Raw genomic sequence first — 24,185 nt, 5'->3', positions numbered from 1 at the left:
AAAGCCCTGGGAATACACCCGCCCTCAACTTTCGAGCACTCACAGCTGCTGCAGGCCTTAATGGGAGAGGATCTGATGCACTCATTTCCAGGCCTGCCACAGAGCCCTTCTGCAGAACCTTCAGACTCCCAAAAGGGCTCAAGAATAAATTATGCATTAATCACCATCTGAAGATGAATGGAAAAGATCAGACACATATAATTTCTGGCAGCATTAACCTAGAAGCTGGGGGTTCGGGGGCTGGAGGGCAAGAGGTGATATGGCGAGATGGGAAGAAAAGGAGCCTCTCGGGGGCACTGACTTTACCTAGATCCATCTATCTTGTCCTCCATTCCCTCTGGCTGAATGTGCCCACGTGACTGAGGAAGGTGGATCATGGGATATTTTCACCAAAGAAAAGAGCCTTCCTTGCAGGGCTGAATGCTGAGGCCTGGTCCCCTGGAGGTTATGACATGTTGAACCACTCCTCCCACATCTCACACTTCTGAACAAGGTGTGATGTGAACCTCACCCACGGTGCCTTCTTCCAGGGCCCAGAATGCTCCCTGCTCTCTTAAATCATCTTGGGTTTTTAGCAAACACCCTTTAAAACCGAGACCCTGGGGGGAAAATGTTCCATGCAAAGTACTATGTCATGGAAGGATTACAGGCTTCAGGGGCAGCAGCCCTGGATTCCAGACCTGGATTCTAGATTCACCATGAGTCTTGCTGGTCCCTGGTCATCAGTCAGTCTTCTCGTCCATAAAATGAGGGTTGGAATTAGTGGAGACTAAAGATCACTTCTGGCTCCCATTCTATGTGTCTAGGGATGGACTCAACGTGGTATTTCCTTTTTGTATGAATTTTCTCAGAAAATGTGAATTAATCAAGGATATTCATGACAATGACATCTGAGTCACTACTATGAGCTCTGGCAAAGTACTTCAACCTGGTAACTCTCAATCCTCACAGCAATCCTCTGTGGAGTAGGTGGGTATCATTAACAGCTCCAATCTACCGATGGGGTGACCAGGCACAGGGAGATAAGTAATCAACCACTCCATTTCCACTGGGATGTCTTAGAGGCATCTCCAGTTTAGCAGGTTGGAAACTGAACTCCGGACTCCCCCACTCCACCCCAGCCAAACCCGCTTCTCTCTCCATCTGCCCCTGCTCAGCAGATGGCAACTCCTTCCTTTCTCACACCCAGGCCAGAAGGCTTCAAGTCTCTCCCACCTCCAATTCATCACAAACCACGTCAGCTCTGCTCTCAAAAAATAACTGGAATCCACTGTTTCTTACCAGTCCCAGTGCGACTACCCTAGCCTACACCTTCATCATGTGTTGTCTGGACCATGGCAAGAGTCTTCTTACTGGTCTCCCACTTCTAGCCTCTGTTCTCCATCACGTGCACACACATACATGCACATACACAAGCACACGTGCACACACGCACACACTGAGTACTTTTTATACCACAGCCAGCATGACCCTTTGCAAATGTAAGCTATGTCATTCCTCTGTTCAAAACTTTCAGTGATTTCCCATCTCACTGAGGGTAAAATTCAAAGTCCTTACGCTGGCCCGCAAGGTCCTCCAAGCCCTCCCCCACCCCACCCTCTCTCCTCCCCTCCCCTCCCCCCCACTCTTCCTTCAGCGCACCAGGCATCCTCCCGGCTCTGCCCTGGCCCGGCCACCCTTCCCCAGATATCCCAATGGCTTGCTTCACCACCTCGCTTCCGTCTCTCCACTGAACCGTTTCTCTGACTAAATAAAACAGCACCTCCCTCATCTGTCTGTGTCCCCCTAGCTTGGTTTGTTTTTCTCTTTAACTCGCATCTCCACCTGCCATAGTTTATATTATTTGTTTATTTTCGTGTCCTTCTCCCCCTACCAAAGGTAAGCTCTGTAAGGACAAAGGCTGCGTGTTCACTGTTAGGCCCCCAGGGCTGAAAGAGTGCCTGGCATTTTAAACAGTCACTCAGTGTGACCTGTGGTGGTGATCATTTTGCAATGCATAAGTGCATCAAATCAACATGCTGGACACCTTAAGCTTACACAGTGTTATATGTCAATTATACCTCAATAAAGCTGGAAAAAAATAAACCATTCAACAGATACAGGTGGCCCTTGTCATCTGAGTCTAATCTGTACCTGAAATTCCACTGGATAGGGAATTTGTGGGTAGCGGAAACCCATATTCTATTACATTAAAGGGAAAAATAAATAATGTGTTCCCTATACCACCTATATTCCTAATCACCTATAAAACAACCCACTGTGGATTTCTGCATGTCATTTAATACACCAATTACCTAATTACTTGACTCTTAATGAACTCATTAGTGAATATGCTTGTGTGCAGTATGCTACAATACTGAAAGAATTACATTTTCCTTCTACACAGAAAGGAACTATATACTGTAATATAAATAAACAATAAAATGATTTGTTAAAGGTACACAATGAATGCCAATATAATTACCAAAACAAAAGAAACAGGTTTCTTTTAATTACCTTTTTTATATAAATTTGTGGCTGCGTTGGGTCTTCGTTGTGGTGCGCGGGCTTCTCATTGTGGTGGCTTCTCTCGTGGCGAAGCACAGGCTCTAGATGCACGGGCTTCAGTAGTTGTGGCGCGCAGGCTTCAGTAGTTGTGGCTTGTGGGCTCTAGAGCACAGGCTCAGTAGTTGTGGCGCATGGACTTAGTTGCTCCGCGGCATGTGGGATCTTCCTGGACCAGGGCTCGAACCTGTGTTCCCTGCATTGGCAGGTGTATTCTTAACCACTGCGCCACCAGGGTTTAAACGCTTACTGATTCAAGGCAGAGCTGGCCAAGTGAGACGCAGAAGTTACTGAACAGCACAACTGTGGGGAGAGAAAAGTCAAAGTGAGCTGGGGAAGGAGCAAGTGAGACCACCCAACACCCAATGCACAAACACTTCTTAATCGTGGAAGCAGTAGGCAGTCTTCTCTTCTCAGCATTCAGGAGTCTGGAAATGGATGGATAACTGTGGATCATCGCCCAAAGTCACAAATGAGGCAGCAGGATTTTTAGAAAAACACTAAAAGCAGGCATCTGTTTTAACTACTATGTAACTATATAATTTATTATCCACACTGGGGACAATTTTGAAAGTGAAAAATATATTTTAAGAATTTTTAAAAATATATTTTTAAGCATTCATAGATTGACAAGTTGGTTTTATTATAATGGTAGGCCTATAAAATAATTCCAGTGAAAAATTATTTTCAAAAATAAAATCATTTCTAAAAATAAAACAATCTGTATCCATTAAAGCAAAACATTTTAAATTATTTAGATTGAGTAGTCTAAAAGGTTAAAAATAACATAAGCAGAACAGTATTCTTATTTCATAAACATTTATTGTAATAAGTTCTAGAGTCATATCTATATCTATTGCTATGCTACAGGTATTTTTCTAAAGAATGAATTTTTAATATATATTTCTATTTTCTCATAAAATTGCCTTCAATCTTTTTCAAAGTTGCATTTCATAGTTTATAAATTTAAAGTTGCTGGGACTTCCCTGGCAGACCAGTGGTTAAGACTATGTGCTTCCACTGCTGGGGTTGCAGGTTCGATCCCTGGTTGGGGAACTAAGATCCCACATGCCTCGCAGAGAGGCCAAAAAAAAAAAAAATTGTTGACACCATCAGTTTGAGATAGGCTGGGACCTGGGACCCTTTGCTGCAGTGCTTGCACCTGGACAAACATCTTCTTGAGCAACAAAATACAAAGAAACTATAAGGGACTAAAAATAACTGCATGCATGGTCAGTTGGGGGCAAACTATGGAATCCAAGATACAAAAAGAACAAAAAGACCAACTGCCACTTCTGAAGAGCCCGGAGCAAAAGCAGGGTGTCAGGAGCAAAAGCAGGGTACTGGGCATGCCCCCTGCACTCAACACCACCAAAGGGGTGGGCAGACCTCCTAAGCCGCCCCTCCAGCCCGACCCCTGGACCCACCCCTACCCTCACCGCATATAAGGGACCAGTTCAACAACCCCCATCCCCCTGCCCCCGGTGAAGAGGGGAACAAGCAAGGAAGGGAATCTGTGGCTTGTTTTAGCTCCCCCTCTGCTGCAGCAGCGGCCCCAATAAAGCCTTGCATGAATTTCTCATCTGGCCTTTTATCAATTTCTAATGATTGAGGAGGCCAAGAACCCTGGTTGGCAACAAATTGACTCTTCTCAGTTGACAGCAGTATTTTTAATTAAGAAAATAGTCTTTCTACAGGTGCTGAGATATCTGGTAAGTGAAGAAGTAATTCTGATAAATATTCTCAATTCTAATTTTTTTCTTAGTGAAATGTGTTACTATTTCAGTTCAAATCTTTTCACAGGTACCATTCTTTTGTCATTCAGGGAAACTGTGACAAATATTTTATGAGACAAAACTCATCAAGTAAGTTGTCTCTATTTATGATTTTTAAAAATATTTTGCCAAATTTAGATGCTACAAAATCACAGAACTTCACAATTTCATTCCATTCCAGTACATAATATAAATCCATCCAGTTAAATATAAAAGCTCCATCAAAATGTTCTTCCTGTAAGATATTTCAAAGCATAAGTATTTACTCTCAAGTTTAAAATTATTTAATTTCTTCAATTCCTTCTTTGGTTTTGTAGGTACAAATTTTGTTTTCAATAGTTACAGTTTCCTAAAAGCTTCCAGAGCTGAAGTCTTTTGGCTCACCATTCCTTGAATACTTGATTAAAAATTACCAACTTATTTTAAACAAAATGCAAACAAAATTTAGAGTACTAGTTTGTTTAAAAATATTTTTTTAAGTAAAAGGTCACTATGTATTGTATTACACTTTGGTTGATTTACAAAGTAGCACTTCAAAGGCTGAACATTTCTAAAATCTAAGAACATGCAGAAAAGGAAAAAAAGCACATACTGCCAGGCTGAAGCACTTTTTAATTCGACATCAGCTCTATCACAAATATTTTGTAGCTCAGTTTCTCTGTGTATAAATAAAAATATTTATAATGTCTGTCAACTATAGCTTCTATTTTGTTGGTAGACTCTCACAGCTTGTTTGGATGCAGTTTTGAACTATGAACGCGCTACATCTAATTCCAAATACATTTCTGCTCCACAGATTTCTTAATTTAGTAATAACACTATTTTTCCCATTATGCTGTGCGCCACCAAAAATCTGTATTTTTAGTACCACCACAATCTTCACTGTTGAATTATTTTTAAGTGAAGTGATAAACTACAGTAATGTCAGATGCTATATCTTTGACAAAATGATCTTTCAAAAGCTTTGAGTCCATGAATTGGATTGAAAAAAATAATCAAACCATTATTTAAATTAACTGGCTTTTTCTTGAAGAAACTGATATAAAACTGCATCATTTAACTGTTTGTGACATTCTTCTTCTGCTAGTGGAGCCATCCCACAAATATCCCTTTACTTTTCCTATGTGCACAAGAACAGATGAAGGCAAAATTAAGCAAAATTAACTTGTTAGAATAATCATTTTACCTAATTGAAAAGTCATACTTCTCAGAGTGATATAAAAACACAACCAGGCATAACTGTCTTAAAAAGTTACTAATTTTTTAAATAGATGGTGATGCTTTTCCACAAGACTTTGTCTTCTGGGTTTACCTGTGGCCAGTGATATTACCACAGCCCCCAGAGCATCTGGCAAACGTTAACAAGTTTCACATTCATCAATACTCTTGAGCAAAGGATATCAAGTACTGAATTTTTCATTGAACGTGCACCTTTTTCCAAAGCTCAGTGCGGCAGGAAGAGTTTGGTTTGGCGGTGGGGGTGGGGGGGGTTCTCTCTTTTTTTTTGGTAAAAAAAGTATTATCACAAGATAAAAACATATAGATTTACGCAATGCAATAGATGGCAAGCCACTGAGGTGGCAACCACGAGAGCATTCAGACCATTCTATCTACACTCCACAGTGACACCGACCTCTCAAACTCTGTTTCCAGCAGGTATTTCACACCCACCCAATCCCCCACGTCTCATGCAACCTTCTGACTGCAGTGACTCAATGTCCTGGTGGCTCCAAGGTCAGCCCAGGGCTGAGGCTCATAGCCCAAGTTGCCAGCAGGGGCAACAGCAGTTGAATGCATTCAGACCGACGTATCCACCAACCATGGATCGAAAATATTTAGAAAAAAAATTCCAGAAAGTTCCAAAGGGCAAAACTTGAATTTGCCACACCTGGTAAATATTTACACAGCATTTGCATTGTATTTACAATTATTCACACAGTATTTACATTGTATTAGGTATTATAAGTAACCTAGAGATGATTTAATGTATACGGGAGGATGTGCATAGGTTATATACCAACATCTACCCCATTTTATGTAAGGGATTTGAGCATCTGTGGATTTTGGTAGCCTTGGGGGTCCTGGAACCAATCCCCTGTGGCTACTGTGATTCTCCCATCATCAACTACATAGATCAGAAGGAATTACTAGTCCCTGGCCACTCGTATCTGAGGGGAACAGGCTCTCTCTCAGATCCCTCCAGAAGGAATCCATCTTGCTGACACCTTTCCTGGCCTCCAGAACTGTGAGAGAATAAACTTCTGTTGTTTGAAGCCACCGACTGTGGTACTTGTTACAGCAGCCCTAGGAAACCAGGATGCTGCCTTCACTCCCAGAAGTCCCAGTCTTGATTTGCACATGGAGAACCACATCTCTCTGGCTTGGCAAACTGGTCCTTGCAATTTTTAAAGCTTTTGGACAGTTCTGGAACTGACCTGGCACAGGAATGATTTGCGCATCTTCTCTCGTGACACATTCCACTTTACTGTCCACTCATCCAAGGGGAGGTTAAGGGGATGTGGTGGGTCTGGGTGGTGAGGGTGACAGGTTTACTTCTGATACGTCACATCTTCTGGGTGACATCAAGATGATTACACAGAGCTATGTAGGCTTGTCCTTAAATCCTGCAGTGCCCACCCCTGCCCGAGAGCCTACTCTCCCTTAATACTTCAATAAAATAGCTTAGTCAGACATCCATGAATTTGTAAAATGTCCAGGGCTTACATTTTCCAGGTCATTTTTTAAAATTTTTATTTTATATTATAGCATAGTTGATTGACAATGTTGTGTTAGTTTCAGGTGTACAGCAAAGTGATTCAGTTATACATATACGTGTAACTATTCTTTTTCAAGTTCTTTTCCCATTTAGGTTTAATCCAAATTCCTGTCTCCACTCTGGATGCCACCCTTCATTATTTCCTCAAAGCAGACTTAATACCAAAGAGTAAAGTGAGGAAGAGTTTACTGAAGGTTTGGGAAGAAAGGAGAAGGTGGCTACATAGCATGGAATAGGAAACAACCTAAAACTGAATACCAGGCACCATTCTTTTTTTTTTTTTTGCGGTACGCGGGCCTCTCACTGCTGTGGCCTCTCCTGTTGTGGAGCACAGGCTCCGGACGCGCAGGCTCAGCGGCCATGGCTCACGGGCCCAGCCACTCCGCGGCACATGGTATCTTCCCGGACCGGGGCACGAACCTGCGTCCCCTGCATCGGCAGGCGGACTCTCAACCACTGCGCCACCAGGGAAGCCCCAGGCACCATTCTTAAGAGACCCTTGGCCATCTTCCTCTCCTGGCTCCTGGTCTGCTCTCTTTCTGTGCTCATTTTCCTCTGCGCTCCTTAGAGGTATTTCTCCTCAAGGACACACAGGCTATTCAGGTGTTCTTCCAGGTCCAATTCCTACCTCTGATGTCTCCTCCTTGTGTAATCCGGAAACATTAATTAACCTTATGTGTCTCAGTTTCTTCATTTGAAACACAAGTATAATATTACTCACCCATAAAAGGAAATAAGTAGTGACACAGGATACAGCACTGATGGACCTCAAAAGCATTATACTATGTGAAAAAGCCAGACACCAAAGGTCACATACTGTAGGATTTCATTCATAAGAAATGCCCAGAGTAGGTAAATCCATAGAAACAGGAAGCAGATTGGTGGTTGCCACGGGCTGGAGGGGACAGGAATGAGTAACTGCTCAATAGGTATTACAGGTTGAATTGTGTCCCCCAAAAAGATATACTGAAGTCCTAACCCCAAGTACACCTCAGAATATGGCCTGATTTGGAAAGAGAGTTGTTTTTTTTGTTTGTTTGTTTTCTGCGGTACGCGGGCCTCTCACTGCTGCGGCCTCTCCCGCCGCGGAGCACAGGCTCCGGACGCGCAGGCCCAGCGGCCATGGCTCACGGGCCCAGCCACTCCGCGGTATGTGGGATCCTCCCAGACCGGGGCACAAACCCGCGTCCCCTGCATCGGCAGGTGGACTCCCAACCACTGCGCCACCAGGGAAGCCCAGAAAAAGAGTTTTTACAGAGGAAATCAAGTTAAAACGATGTCATTAGGATGACCCTAATCCAATACATGACTGGTGTCCTTATAAAAAGAGGAATCTGGACACAGAGACAGACACATAGAAGAAAGACAATGTGAAGACACACAGGAAGAATGCCTTTAGCAGATGGAGGCAGAGATTGGACTGATACAGCCAGAAGCCAAAGACCACCAAGGGTTTCTGGCCATACTAGACGCTGTGAGAGTCAAGGAAGGATTCCATTCAAAGTCTCAGAGGGAGCACAGCCCTGCAGACACGGTTGATTTAGGAGCACCAGCCTGCAGAGCAGTGAGACAATACACTTCTGTTGCTTTAAGCCATCCAGTTTGTGGTACTTTGTTACAGCAGCCCTAGGAAATGAATACAGTGGATACAGGGTTTCCTTTCCAGGTGATGCAAGTGTTCTAGAACTAGATAGAGGAGGAGGTTATACAACATTGTGAATGTTACTGAATCGTTCACTTTCAAATGCTTAATTTTATGTTATGTGAATTTCACCTCAACACACACACATACACACAAGTATAATATCAATAACGCCTATCAGTTGTGAACATTCAGTGAGTCAGCACGCAGGAAGCATTTGGAACAGTCCCAGAGACACAGCAGTCGCTCAAGAGAAGTTGCATAGGGGCTTCCCTGGTGGCGCAGTGGTTAAGAATCCGCCTGCCAACGCAGGGGAGCCCTGGTCTGGGAAGATCCCACATGCCACGGAGCAAGTAAGCCCATGTGCCACAACTACTGAGCCTGTGCTCTAGCGCCCGCGTGCCACAACTACTGAGCCTGTTCTCTAGAGCCTGCGCGCCACAACTACTGAGCCCACGCGCCACAATTACTGAAGCTCACGTGCCTAGACCCCATGCTCTGCAACAAGAAAAGCCACCACAATGAGAAGCCTGTGCACCCGCTCGCCACGACTAGAGGAAGCCCATGGGCAGCAACAAAGACCCAATGTAGCCAAAAATCTAAAAATAAATAAATTTATATATAAAAAGGAAGTTCAGATAATATTAGTATTTTCAAGTCTCTCTCCAAACTTCTCACCTCTAACCATCAAATAATGAGCAGCAACTAATCCCCCCAACCCTGTTTTCTCCTTATGCACAGCATTTGTGCTCTCTTCTTCCAGACCAAGCTGTGTGAGTACTAAGTCTGAAATGCCTTCTCTTTATACACAGCCTGACCCCTCAAGTCATTTTCCCCAGAGTTTCTCACCCACAAGATGAATGGTACCTCCCACCCACCTACCACCCCTACCACCAAGTATTCAAAAATTAGCAGCAGAGAAATTTATTAAAAAATGGAAATTATTTCCATCCCAGTAAGAGGCTGCATATAAAAATGTTCTCATTTCTCTGCTACGTAAGGTCAGGCATTTTCAGTCCTCACTCTTGGGGGCGGGGGTGGCACATAGGGAGGGATGACTTATGGGACCCAATCACACTCTCTCCACCTGCTGCTAACCCGCATTCCTGTAGGCTGTGATGGCAGAAGCCAGGAAGGTGGGTTACCCTATAGGAAAATCCGATACCTAGCCCCAGGGCTCTGGGTTCCATAATCAAGTGAGTTTACTGTCCTGTACTCAGTTCATTCCAGGAGAAGAAAGTCCTAGTGGGTGGGTTGCCAATTTATTAAAATAGTGCAAGACCCAGAAGAACTAAGGTCTTGATTCAAGAGGATAAAGAAATCAACAGATGAATGGTAAGGAAGTCCAAAAGGGAGGGGATATATGTATATGTATGGCTGATTCATTTTGCTGTACAGCAGAAACTAACACAACATTGTAAAGCAACTGTACTCCAACAAAAATTTATTAAAAAAAAGAAACCAACAGAAAATGACTTGCTGACTTTAAAGCTGTCTTGCTTTTCACCCCACCCCGCAGAATTACAGAACAGAAAGACAGAACGCTTTGCTAAGCACTGAGAAACCAGCCTTTGAAAGATCTGATGCTTTGTGCGAGTGGGAAATTGATCATGGAAGAAAAGGAAAAGAAAAAATCGTGCAAGCCAACTCGAGCAATGAAAGAAAAAAATCAAGGAGACATGTAAGACCACAGCAGCCAATTTGAATCAAGCATGCCATAGATTTGGGGCAGGCTCTTTTGAAAATAGATGCCTCAAATTACATTTCATAGAATTGCTGTTAATGCCCTACAACTTACCATAACATGCTGCATCTTCAGAAGTCCCTTTTTTATTACTAATATTTTATTGTTTTTATAGTATGCACCCTAGGAGAGAGTATGTCAGAATGAAAATGTATCAGCCATGAATCCAGGTGGTAGCGCAAAGCGCTGGTTTGAATGATTCTGTTACAAGCTAGATACATATTTATGCCTGCGATGCTTTCTTCTTCATAAATATTTTCTCTGGTGTCTCCATGGTCTCCCCTATCCGTTTAGGGATCAGCTAACCCCACAATCAAACACTATTGGGCGAGCCATGGAAACAGACAGCTGTTTCTCAAACAATTGCACAAGGAGGAAATACGTGCAATCCTCATCACAGTAGTAACAGGTTGCTGGGAAAGGATACCCCTTCCCTTTCATCTGTTGAGGTTATCAGAAAGAGCGAGGCTACATTTAGGAAGAAAAAAAGAGTCCTTACTATAGGACAGAGCAAGTGAGAAATTTTATGAGTCAAACAAATAATGATGGTATAACTATCAAAATAACTGCAGTCACCATTTACAGAGCACACAGGCCAGGCTTTGTGCTGAATGGTCTACGTGATTTATCTCATTTAAACCTTCCAGCCACCCTATGGGGGTAAATGTCATTATACCCCTTTCAAAGACGAAGCAGCTGAGACTCAGAAACCATTGCCAAATTTATAAGCTATTAAGTGGAGCCAGCCCTCCGATTTAGGTTTATCTGATTTTGAAGCCCATGGTGTTATTTACAACGCCCCTTGCCAAACTGAAAGTCCTCACGTGCCCAAGGACAATGCTACCAGTTCTCTCCAGACGATTCTTATTCTTTTTGTCAAAGGATGCCATTTTTTGGCATAAATAATCTGTAGTTTCCATGGCTGGCATTCCAATTGTGGCCAGGTCTGCTTTTCTGAAACTGAGAAAGATCATTTCCTTCTTGCTACCCAAGGTAAGCAAAGTACACTTGGTCTTTGGGATTAAAAAAAAAAAAGGTCAACAGATATAAACAGGTGAATATAGTTACTGCGAAAACAAACAGTAAAAATGGAGCCCCTGGATGGAAACATGATTGCCCTGCGGTCAAGACATAATAATTGCTAGAGGGTTAAAGAGAAGAGAAAGAGGACGGAGGAGAAAGATGAGGAAAGCCAAGAGACCCACTCAGAGCATAAGATAAAGGCAGAGAAAAGTAAACGCTTTTCTTGCATAATTAAAACTGGGATCTTACAAGATACAAAGTTAGACACTGAGTAAATTATATATTTCTAATTTCTCTACTGAAGCGCCATGGGCTAGAGACAGCCTCCCAGGTATTAATGAAAAAGTCTCAGTATGGTGCTCCTAATTTGCCGCAGTGTGCCAAAATTAACAAAATAAGCTCGGAAAACCCGCAAAAATGCCAAAGTAAACTCCTTTGATCAGTTATTTCTCTTAATGGCAACTGTTCTCAATCTGATCATCACCACTACCACCACCCCCGCCGCCAATGCACCACCATCTCAACATACACACGTGTTCAAGCGTGCACGTGTGCGTCACACATACAGAACGAGAGACAATTCTAAGAGTATTTTCTGGATGGCTTGCTTTGCCTTTGAAATGTGTTTCATTATTCTTTAGCAAAACTTAAGGCACGTCATCATCCTGCTGACAAACTAAGGCCTAATGACCCGCCACACTTAGCAAGAAGGAGCCATTCAAATCCTTAGACAATGGAGATGCAGCCTAAGACAATGGAATTCCACTTCCTCTTTGGGCAGCTTTTGTTTCATTCCATTTCTTCTAACTGCGTGAAGAGCAGGCGTGTTAAAGGCCAGCCAGGCTTAACGCTCTGAAACAGGCAACTCACTGGTTCCTGGGCCAACTCCTCCTTACTCAGAATCTCCAAGTCTCCTCACTTGCCCCTTTCAAAACCTCTCCAACGTCTAAGACCTGCTCAGATGCTCCTGGTGGGGTGTAAATTCATACCATCTTTGTAGCAAGCCATTTGGCAGCGTGTATCAAAAATCTCAAGAATATCCTTTTCTGTGAATCACACAAAAATATAATCCACATCAAAAATGTATGCACAAAAAATGTTACAGAATCATCTAAAAAAGGGAGGCAAAATACAGTGCCCAATTATGGGAGAAAGCGTAGCTAAATAATGATCCACCCATTTATGCAAGGATATTTTTATCATTAAAAGTGATTATGATATGAAAAAAGTTAAAAAATAGCTACACATTTATTTATAGTATAAACTCAACTATCCGAAATACCACCCACAGAATGAGAAGAAATGCCAAGTGTAGTTACCTCTAGTCTAGATGGTGGAATTATGATTATACATAAAATAATAGAGGAAATTGTATCTTTTCTCATAGCTCTCTTTTCCTTTACTGTCCAGATTTCTGCAATGAGTGTTAATGTCTTCAAGGCAGGAAAGCGTAGTGGTTAAGAGCAGTCTCGAGTCAGAAGACCTGGGTTCACAGCCTGAGTCCACCACCTACGGGCTGCATGCCTTTAAGCAGGTTACTTAACTCCCTGGAATTCAGTTCCCTCACGGATACAATGAAGAGGATTAAATGAATTAATATGCAGACATACCTCATTTTATTGTACTTTGCTTTACCATATGCTTCATGGATACTGCACTTGTTTTACAAATTGAAAGTGTGCGGCAACCCTGTGTTGAGAAGTTGATTGGTGCCATTTTTCCAACAGCATTCACTCACTCCCTGTCTCTGTGTCACATTTTGGTAACTCTAGCAATATTTCAAACTCTTTCATTATTATTATATTTGTCATGGTGATCTGTGATCAGTGAGCTTCGAGGCGGCTATCGCAAAAAGATAACTTGCTGAAGCCTCAGATAAGAGTTAGCATTTTTTGGCAAAGTATTTTTTTAATTAAGGTGTGTACATTGCTTTTTCAGACATAACACAATTGCACACTTAAGAGACTACAGTATAGTGTAAACACGACTTTTATATGCACTGAGAAACCAGAAAGAATTTGTGTGATTCGCCTTATTGTGATGGTCTGGAACTGAACCTGCAAATTTCTCCCAGGTATGCCTGTATGTAAGGTGCTTAAAACAGTGGCCTAGAGTAAATGCTCAGTAAACATTACCCATATTATTAAACATTTATTGAGTGCTTGTTGTGTGCCATGTTGAGTGTTAAGCGCTGTGGATAAAAAGATGAGTATGATTGATACCTTGTTCTCGAGTAGGGAAAGCAGACATGCAAACAGATACCCACAATTCATTGAGTAAGTTCTGTAAGGAAGGGGAGATACAAGATACTGTGAGAGCAAAGAAGAAGGTCCCTACCCTGCCAGGGCAAGAATTTTTACTACCACTGGAATTAGAATTCCTCAAATAGTTTCAGATTCTTCTGTTACTTCATCTTTATATATTTTAGGCAACTCAGTAGGGAGTGAGTATCTGTAGGGTAACTGGTATCTTGAGTCTATAGAGCATTTTATAGTTTCCAGACTGCCTGCCATCCACACCATCCAAATTCACTCTCACATGACACCTAAAAGGCTGGCTATTTTTCAGCAAGGCTTAGAGAGGTGAAGTGGGCTAAGGCTCCTCAGCTAATAAGGGACAGAGATGAGACACAAACTCAGGTCCTATGGGAGAGAATTGGATGTCATACCAGAGATGTTGCAGAAAGGACTTCTCTGTCAGTAGAGACTCAAGTTTTCATTCGTTATGCTCACAGTTTCTAATACTACATGAGAACAGAGTCATAAGAGAAAGAAGTAGGAAGCTAAAGATCTCAAAAGGAGACTTTGAGCCAGCCAACCGTATGGTTGTCTACACAACAAAGTTAGGATCTGAAAGATGCACCCTGTAAAGATCTCTATTTGACAAGGGAGTCTCCCGCACCACAAGGGCAGCAAAGGGGTTTGGTGCACCAGTGAGCTGGCAGAAGATGGGGAAGGCCAAACACGAACCCCTAGAGAGAGAAGGTTTGGACAAACTACCACCAAGAGCTCAGACTTTTTATAGGAATGCTAGACTGAGATACAGACTACTTGTTGATCCAAGGACTACTGACCTTATACTCCCTCATGCCTACTAATTTAATTTAGGCTTTCATCTGCTGGCTGCCTTTGAGCCTATCATTCATCCATGAAATTTTCTTTTATGTACCCAGCTACTGAGAAGCAGGGTAATCTAAAGGAGATAACAATGAACTTGGAAGCCAGTGACCTGAGATCAAACTTAGTTGAGCTATTCATTAGTTGTATGACTTTAGCAAGAGACCTTCACCTCTGTAAGCCTTAGCTTCTTCCCTTATAATATTAACATAAAAATGTCCATCTCTTAAAGTTGTTGGCAGATTAAATGAAATATATGTTTCTGAAGCATTTAGCAAAATGGCTTGGCTCATAAATATTACTTATTCTTCTGAATAAGGGAATGGATACTTGGTGCTAGTCGACGACGTCATCAGCATCACAGGGTAGTCATGTGTCAAGAATCACAGGGTCCTGACTGCTCGGCATGCATGCCGGTCAGCTGGACTACAGCTAAGTCACCAACAGAGACATTTTCCACTGGAACTAGAGCCTCCATACTGAAGGGTTTCCTTTTTATCCAATTCCCATGGCCTTCACCCAACTGAATGGATTAATCCACTGTTTTGAACATCTAGGTCAATAGTCTTCATTGTTGTCATAGAAAATTGAGAGCTGCTCTAGGATAAAAATAAATCTCTCCCAAGACCTACATTTCTGTATGGAGTCTGAGATGTGCTGAATTGCTCTTGATCAACACATTTTTCCATTGCCAAAATGGGTCTTCATACAATAACAGCCACGCAGACTCTCAGAGATTTCACCAACCATAACTCTACGCACGACTGTCGTGAATGAGGAAATATGATTAGGAGATTACAGTTCTGGTGTTTTATTTTAAGGGAACTTAAGGAAAATGAATGAACTGAGCTATTTTGCATTTTTCAGTAGAATCATTTATAGGAGTGGGTAATGGAGAACTCGAGACTGGTGGAAAAAAAAAAAAAAAGGCACAAACGATGTTGCCACTTCACAGCCTATCAGCATAGCTCATCTGTGCCTCCTGTCCTGAACAGTTGTGCAGTGTTGCTGTACATGGTTAAACAGCTGCTATTTGTTTCTGGCATCTTTATTTCGGTGCTGGATAAACTGCCCTGGAATTTTTTAAAAATTACTTTATATCTAAAGGTGTAAAAAAGACAAGATCTTTATCATAACATTTCACATTGTGCTTTCTATAAGTTAGGTCACTTACAACAGTATCTCTGGGACTTGAGTAATGGACTAAACTCCTCTGGCAGGTACAGGATGTTTCTTGTTTTATATCACATCTACTTTACAATGAACTGTACTGTGGCAAAGTTCAAGGTTCTTAGAAATCTTGTTAAAAATAAAGGTGCTTTCCTACTTTCGAATATCTTTTATTGTAACAACAGTGCTTTGGCATTGCTAACTTTTTTTCTGTCTTCAAGTCCTAGGCTTATAATTCTGACATCTCTCCCATGGAGTTGGCAGTAAAGCAAAATTCCATACAGCCTCTTTTACTTTCCCACTGATACTATTATAAAATTAGAGGTGCATTTCTATGAAAATAATTTGGCCCTGAAACGTAATCAAAAGCACATTTAAGAATGCAACACATATTTTAAGCACATGTTTTAAAAAATAAAGATAACTTGTGTTGAACAATATTCAAAATAGCCGTACAATAAGGGGAAAAGCACTGGACTTGGGTTTGAATCTAAGCCCCAGCAGTTACCAGCCGTGCGATTTGGGGCGTGTTATTTACCTTCACAGAGTTTTGTTTTGTTTTATTGGACTAAATACTTACTTCCTGGGGTCATTATAAGGATTAAGAGGCACAGAAGTATAATATCTGATATATAATACAGGTTTAATAAGTATTATTCAAATTGGATGAATGACTAAAAATAAGCTATAAAAGTAGCTACATGAAGTGGTAGCACTGATAAAAAAACAAAATTGATTTAGTTTCTGAAGATTTTTAAAGTACAAACCTCACATTGCCCATATTTTTAAAATCTTGATTGACGTTTTCACAAATTACACATGTAATACAATACTGGACAAAACAAAACATTTCAGAAAAACATGATAACAAGTAATGAAAGTTTCTCATAATTAATGAATCCATAATTTTTGAGCCTGGATTCAAACCCAGGTCCAATTAAGGTGGCTATCTACTCTACCTTGCCTGAAACTCTGTCAGTTTACGCCTCACATCCTGGCATAATTAATAGTGCCTCTTGCACAGTTAAACTGTCTCGGTATATGGACAGTACATTTCCCCTCAACGCATAACTTACCTCCCCAGAAGAACCACCCTCTACAGCTGGGTGCCGTGCTCTCCATCTCTCTGCTCCTCTTTGTTATTAGTTACCCTTAAAAAGCATTATTTGCTTGTTTTCCACAATTTATTTTATTTTTTTTAATTTATGTTTTATTTATTTATTATTTTTTACTGTGTTGGGTCTTTGCTGCTGGGCACGGGCTTTCTCTAGTTGTGGCGAGCGGGGGCTACTCTTCGTTGCGGTGCGTGGGCTTCTCATTGCGGTGGCTTCTCTTGCTGCCGAGCACGGGCTCTAGGCACGCAGGGTTCAGCAGCTGTGGCTCACGGGCTTAGTTGCTCCGCGGTGTGTGGGATCTTCCCGGACCAGGGCTCGAACCCATGTCCTCTGCGTTGGCAGGCGGATTCTTAACCACTGTGCCACCAGGGAAGCCCCACAATTTATTTTAACTTTTCCTCTTATTACACGGATTGAATTTTTGTAGAAACGTAACTCCCATATGTGTTAATTTTCCTATTTGAAATAAGACTGCATAATTTTGTTTTAAATGCATTTTGCGTTTCCAAGAAGACATGCTAGTGAGTAAAAATGAAACATAATACTAGTTAATGCTGACTTTTTAAAAGTTCCATGAAAAAGGTAATTTTACTTGAGTTCTGCTCTGTAAATCTCATCCAAGTGAGCACAGATGCAGAAATAAACATTATTCAAATAGGTGAAGTGTAGTAAAATCTCACTAGTTTGGAATCAAACAATCTGGAATTTGAGATCATTTGGAGAAGATGTGAACTGAGGTTTACTCTTGCTTAAGAAGTCATTTCTTCCTGACAATGAAAATGAACATTTAAAATAAGATTTTAGGGCCAAATGTTTACGAGATCAAGCTGCATGTTATAAAAGGGTTATAAAAGAAAAATATATGATTTAGTCTAATTTGACTTAAAGCCTGAGCTTGAAATTTTTTTGATTATCTATTGCACGATTCTGTAATTCAGGTTATTCCTTAAATTAGAAGGTCTATTGAGGTGCGAGGGCAACCTCTTGATTAGCTACTCAACACCCACATCCACTTCCTTCTCCTTTGCAGCCCAGATACATTCCCAGCCTGCTTTGCAGCCAGTGGTGACCCGGTCCCAGCCAAGTCCCTGGAGGTGGAGATGGAAGGGAAGGGCACAAGGTCTTCTAAGAAGATTTGCTGCCTGCTCCCCACGTTGCCTGCCTTGGATGTTTGGAGTTGCAACTGCATCTCACAAACATGAAGGAAAGGCTAAGAGCACTGCAGAGACGCCAACTCTAATAATGCTGAGCAACTAAACCAATATTTTTCTCATGTAGCAAAAAGTCTGGAGTGAGGCAGCTGCCTTACTCCAGACTTTCTGCTACATGAGAAAAATAAACCCATATTTGTTTAAGCTACTGTGAGCTGGATGTCCTGCTACTCGGGGACAAGTGCATGCCTAACCAACACAAGGGTTTGGGGGCCCAGGTTCCTAGGAGATGTCGGTGCCCACAAAGGCAAAGCAAAAGCAAAACTATGTACAGACCAAAGTCATGAGATGCCTTCCAACTGTCAGTGCACAGATGGAAGCAATAAGGTTGACTCCAAAGTAGACTCCAGAACTCCACAGACACACACACACACACACACACACACACACACAGTGCAGGGGGCTGAGCATTAGCTAATTCTTAATCAAGAATTCAACAGAATCTTGCTGAAACAAGTCTACTTTACTTTAAACTGATGTTTCGTACCCTTCTAAAAAGTGATGTGGTTTCCTTCAAGCCTTAAAAAAAAAAGAGTAGTTCCTCTCGAATCAATTTAGCCTTTTAACTTCAATTTGGACTCCACTATTTTATTCTGAAGTAAATATTCTCAGAACAGCTGGCAAAGCTATGTTCAAATATAAATGTTAAACATATTCCAGATGTAATTCTTTTTATTATTAACTGCCATTCCACGAAGTCGTGGTAACAAACACGGGTTCTAGAATTGGAATGCATGGTTCCCAACCCTAGCTCTACCACATACAGACCCTGTGAACTTGGATTTGAGCTTCCGTGCCTTAGTTTTCTCATCTGTAAAACAGAGAGAGAGTTCCTCTTTAATAGAGTAATTGTTATAAATTACTGATATGTACCATGTTTTAAAAAGTGCATGGAGAGGTAAGCACTCAATAAATACTAGGAATTATTACGAGTGCTTAAAAGTTGATTCTATTTCTTATATACAAATACACACGGGCTTCCTTGGTGGTGCAGTGGTTGAGAGTCCACCTGCCAATGCAGGGGACACGGGTTCTGTGACCCGGTCCGGGAAGATCCCACATGCTGCGGAGCGGCTGGGCCCGTGAGCCACAGCGGCTGAGCTTGCGCGTCCGGAGCCTGTGCTCCGCGACGGGAGAGGCCACAACAGTGAGAGGCCCGCGTACCACACACACACACACACACAAAAAAAAATACACAGACTATGCATGTATGTATACGTACATTTGTAAGTATGTGTATGTACAATCGTTTTTGTTTACTCTGGATTCTCAAATGAAACATGGAATAATTTAAAAATTGGATTATCCAGTCCTTGTAAACCTAGACAAACCCTAATGAATAGATTGTCCTTAATCTCTTTTGCCTCTATTTTTTTAAAATTCTGTGTGCTCATTTGGTAAAAATTTGTGTAACGGGACTCTAAAAACCATTTACTCGTATTTCCATGAAAAACCTGAAAGAACATGGGTACTTTTTGAAAATTCTTGGGCTAGCTCTCTTGAGCATCAACTATTACTATCTCTCCACACCACCCATTATTAGCAAACATATGTTTTGGGTTGTGTTCGGTTGGATTTTGTCTTTTTATCTTTCCCCTTCTTGCAAAATTGTTGTAACCTCTGTCTGCCTCTCAATGTCTTCATCTGTGCCCCGGGAACCCTTTCCATTTCTAAGTTTAAATACGTGACCTGTTCCTTTGTACCTCTTAGCCACACGCTCTTCTTAATATTTTAACTCTGGTTGCTTGAACTTCAGCTCATCTGAGAATACAGGTATTAACCAAGTGAGTTGCCTCTAAGGTTCCCAGTCTTTCTTCTCCTTAGCGAAAGAGGTTTGCTTTCCCCTGCTGCATACCAGCCTGTTCCAAGCCACCAGCACCCCTCCATCTCCTCTGCTGAACATGTGTCTCCAGGACTTGCTCCTCCCATGGGGCAGGCTTACTGCAGCCTGTTCTCTCCACCCAGCCTCTTCTTCCCATCCCAGCATCTGTCGTTCTGAATGCTCCCACTGCAAGATCGCTATCTTCCAAATTGCCTTCCTGAGCTGCAGCTGCCACCACTCCTCAGCCGTGGTCAGTGTCAGGTCTGAGAGAACTGTCCCCTCGCTGGCTTCTCTAGCTCCCACATTAAAAAGCTGTCATCATGACATTTCACTTGTCAGCAACATGATGCATGAATCAGATGTTTCCTTTTACGCTTTCATCTTCGCCACATGTAAGAATTAGTGTCTAATGACACAGAGGCGAAAAGTTAATGGAAATGTAATTGAAAAAACTACCATCCCGTCAGGAATTGAACCTGGTGGCCTCAACACAGAAGGGAGATATTTCATCCACTAGGCTCTGGAGTTTGGTTTAGCATGCTTGGGTGTAGATGGTATCACTATGGTAAACAGATAATTCCCTTATTTTCCTAGTATTACTTCGGTCAACAGAATAAAGAAGGGAGTGGGTTCCGATTTAAATGTCAGGGCTATCCACTTTCAAGATTCCAAACAGGGGAGTTTTAATGAAAATAGGATTTAATTTCCTGTAAATGTTTGAGTTCTTCAACCCTAATATATAGAAATGATGAATATTTATGCATACCTTCCTCTAAGTTAGAGCAGCATTTAGTCACTCCTGCCCAGAAAAACTCCAGGAGAATTTTTCAGGGATTATGAGTCACACCTCAGATTTTTCTAGAGGAAATAATATTATCTGAATACTTTTGTCCCTCCTTCTTTCATATTTTTCTCCAGAAGCCTAAATCATGAAGAAATGGACAAGGTACACAATTTTGATGATTCAACAGTAATGGAATCCTGTAGGAATTTAGACCATCGGGCTATCATTACATATTTTTCTAAGAATAAATTAATTAAGCTTAATAAATATGCATGATCCAGATTAACCTAGAGCTTTCACCCAATCCGCAACACTCAAGGTTGAGTGAGGTTTCCTGAAAGGTTGACAGAGGTATCTATCCTCAGCCCTTGGTTTGCGTTCAGCCATTTTAGAACATTTTTCTGTTTCCTTGTGCCTGGTTAAGTGGCTGTATGCATCACAGTATGTAATTTTAACTAACTTAACCTTCAAATCATTGAAAAAACTGCAAAAGATTCACAGAAAGAAACCACAGATTGAAAGTACTTCCAGTAACACCAGCCCCAACAAGCCATGAGAAAATGGCAGAGCCCACAGCTTTCACTCTTTGACAAGCTCTTCACCAGTCACACCACAAGTGAACAACATGGACGCCTTCATTTCCAAAAGGTCAACCAATAAAAGACCTCAAAGTTATTTTTTTTAAACTTATTTAAAATAAGGACTGACACCCGCAATCATTAATGATGAACCTTGCATTAAGCGTCTATTATGACTTGAGACATTAGCCAGTGATGGTATGAAATCTTGATGATTAGCAAGACATTAAAAACAAAGCATGCAGAACTAGAAAGCAAATGTCTGCAAGTGTTTTAACTAGGCTTAAACTTATGTGAAACCCAACCAGTATTTATAAAACTTGATTAAGCTTAATAATAAATATTTAAAAGCCTCTCTTTTGTGAAGGCAAAAATGGTTTTCCGAGTTGCTAACAAAATTTTTTTTTGAATTTTATTTTATTTTTATTTATTTATTTATTTTGTGGTACACGGGCCCCTCACTCTTGTGGCCTTTCCCGTTGCAGAGCACAGGCTCCGGATGCACAGGCTCAGCGGCTGTGGCTCACGGGCCCAGTCGCTCCGCGGCATGTGGGATCTTCCCAGACCGGGGCACAAACCTGTGTCCCCTGCATCGGCAGGCGGACTCTCAACCACCGCTGCGCCACCAGGGAAGCCCCTATTTTTTTTTATATAGCAGGTTCGTATTAGTTATCTATTTTACACATATTAGCATATGTATGTCAATCCCAATCTCCCAGTTCATCCCACCACCACCACCTCCACCACCCTCTGCTTTCCCCCCTTGGTGTCCATAAGTTTGTTCTCTACATCTGTGCCTCTATTTCTGCCTTGCAAACCTGTTCATCTGTACCATTTTTCTAGATTCCACACGTATGCATTAATATACGGTATTTGTTTTTCTCTTTCTGACTTACTTCACTCTGTATGGCAGTCTCTAGGTCCATCCACATCTCTACAAATGACCCACTTTCGTTCCTTTTTATGGCTGAGTAATATTCCATCGTATAGATGTACCACATCTTTATCCATTCGTCTGTCGATGGGCATTTAGGTTGCTTCCATGACCTGGCTATTGTAAACAGTGCTGCAATGAACATTGGGATGCATGTGTCTTTTTGAATTATGGTCTTCTCAGGGTATATGCCCAGTAGTGGGATTGCTGGGTCATATGGTAGTTCTATTTTTAGTTTCTTTAAGGAGCCTCCATACTGTTCTCCATAGTGGCTGTACCAATTTACATTCCCACCAACAGTGCCAGAGGGTTCCCTTTTCTCCACACCCTCTCCAACACTGCTAACAAATAAAAATTACGTTGCTGAAGTATTTTTACCTTTACTTCATCCATGTTAAATTGATTTGTATGTTTTATAAAATACATACTATATTAGGACCAAAGCACATATATGTGTGCACAAACATACACAAACATGTTAGAGTAGGTACACTTCTATTGAGAGAATATGGTCAAAAGTGTAATAACGGTCATGTTGAATCAAGAAAGTTGATAGATCTCTGCTCCAGTGAGAATGCAGTAGCAAGATTTTTTTTCCCCAGGGATCTAGGTCTTTTCGTTTTTCCTAATGACAGCTCTGAGAACTCAGTACTAAATTTACTATTCATGCCTTTTCATCTAAATGTAAATCCCTTACTTTTCCTTATGGTCTACCCATTTGGCTTAGGGGTTAACACTTATCTAGAATCAGGCAGACCTATGTGGAATCCCAGCTCCATCATTTGCTAACTGGGTTATTAATCTCTCTGAACCACAGTTTCCCCATCTGCAAGACAGATATTACAGTACCCATCTCATAGGTTGAGACAAACATGTAAAATACTTAGCACAGTGTATGGGTACATGGTAGGAGTCCATTAAATGTTAGCTACGGTGGTGGTGGTGGTGGTGGTTATATCATCATCAACATCATCACCATCATCACTGTCATCATCCCCCTTAAAGGCCATCAACTTTCCAGCTACGTTGAACCACTCACCGTCTCCTCCTGAACGGCTTTCCCTCCAGCTCTCTGTGGTCAAATATTACCCATGCTTTTCCGTCCACTTTACATACTCCCTGCTCCACGAAGTTTTTAGTAACACTGCCCAGCCAGTGAAAGAAAGAGCAACTTTGTTTCTCCTCCACATCACTTAATACTTTGTTTGCATCTCACTTGTGGAACTTAGAGCTTTCTAGCTTGCATATAGCATAGATGATGTGCATGCATCTAAATCATTCGTATATATGTCCTACTGCTTCATGGTGAGTGAGTTTCTTGAGGATGGGGGTCATTTTCTATTCGTATGTGTCCTTCCCAAAGCACTCAGCATTGAGCCTTGCCCTTAGTGACAATCAGTAAGTATGAATTGGGGGCTTCCCTGGTGGCACAGTGGTTGAGAGTCCGCCTGCCGATGCAGGGGACACGGGTTCGTGCCCCGGTCCGGGAAGATCCCACGCCGCGGAGCGGCTGGTTCCGTGAGCCATGGCCGCTGAGCCTGCACGTCCGGAGCCTGTGCTCCGCAGTGGGAGAGGCCACAACAGTGAGAGGCCCGCGTACCGCAAAAAAAAAAAAAAAAAAAAAAAGTATGAATTGAATTAATTAATTAATATTTCTGTCCACTCAGTGCAAAACATCTGCTTGAAGGCAAAGACCGAGCAATGAGGAGGCTCAGCAGGTAGTAACTATTTCAATCTTCATGCCTCTAATCCCTGTCACACACTACAGTTAGTGAGGTGGTACCAAGTTTATCCAGACATGAATGTGAAACTTCCCTTCCCTCCCATTCCCCACCATGAACTTGATGACCTTGGAGGAGTCATTAACTATTCTAGGCATCAGTGCCCTCATTGGTGAAAATAGGGAGTTAGATTAAATACCTCAAGACCCCTCTGATTGCAAATCCAGTAT

This window comes from Phocoena phocoena, chromosome 10 (genome assembly GCF_963924675.1).
Source record: "Phocoena phocoena chromosome 10, mPhoPho1.1, whole genome shotgun sequence".
In the NCBI taxonomy this organism is placed as follows: Eukaryota; Metazoa; Chordata; class Mammalia; order Artiodactyla; family Phocoenidae; genus Phocoena; species Phocoena phocoena.
Note: the sequence above shows the minus strand (reverse complement) of the source record.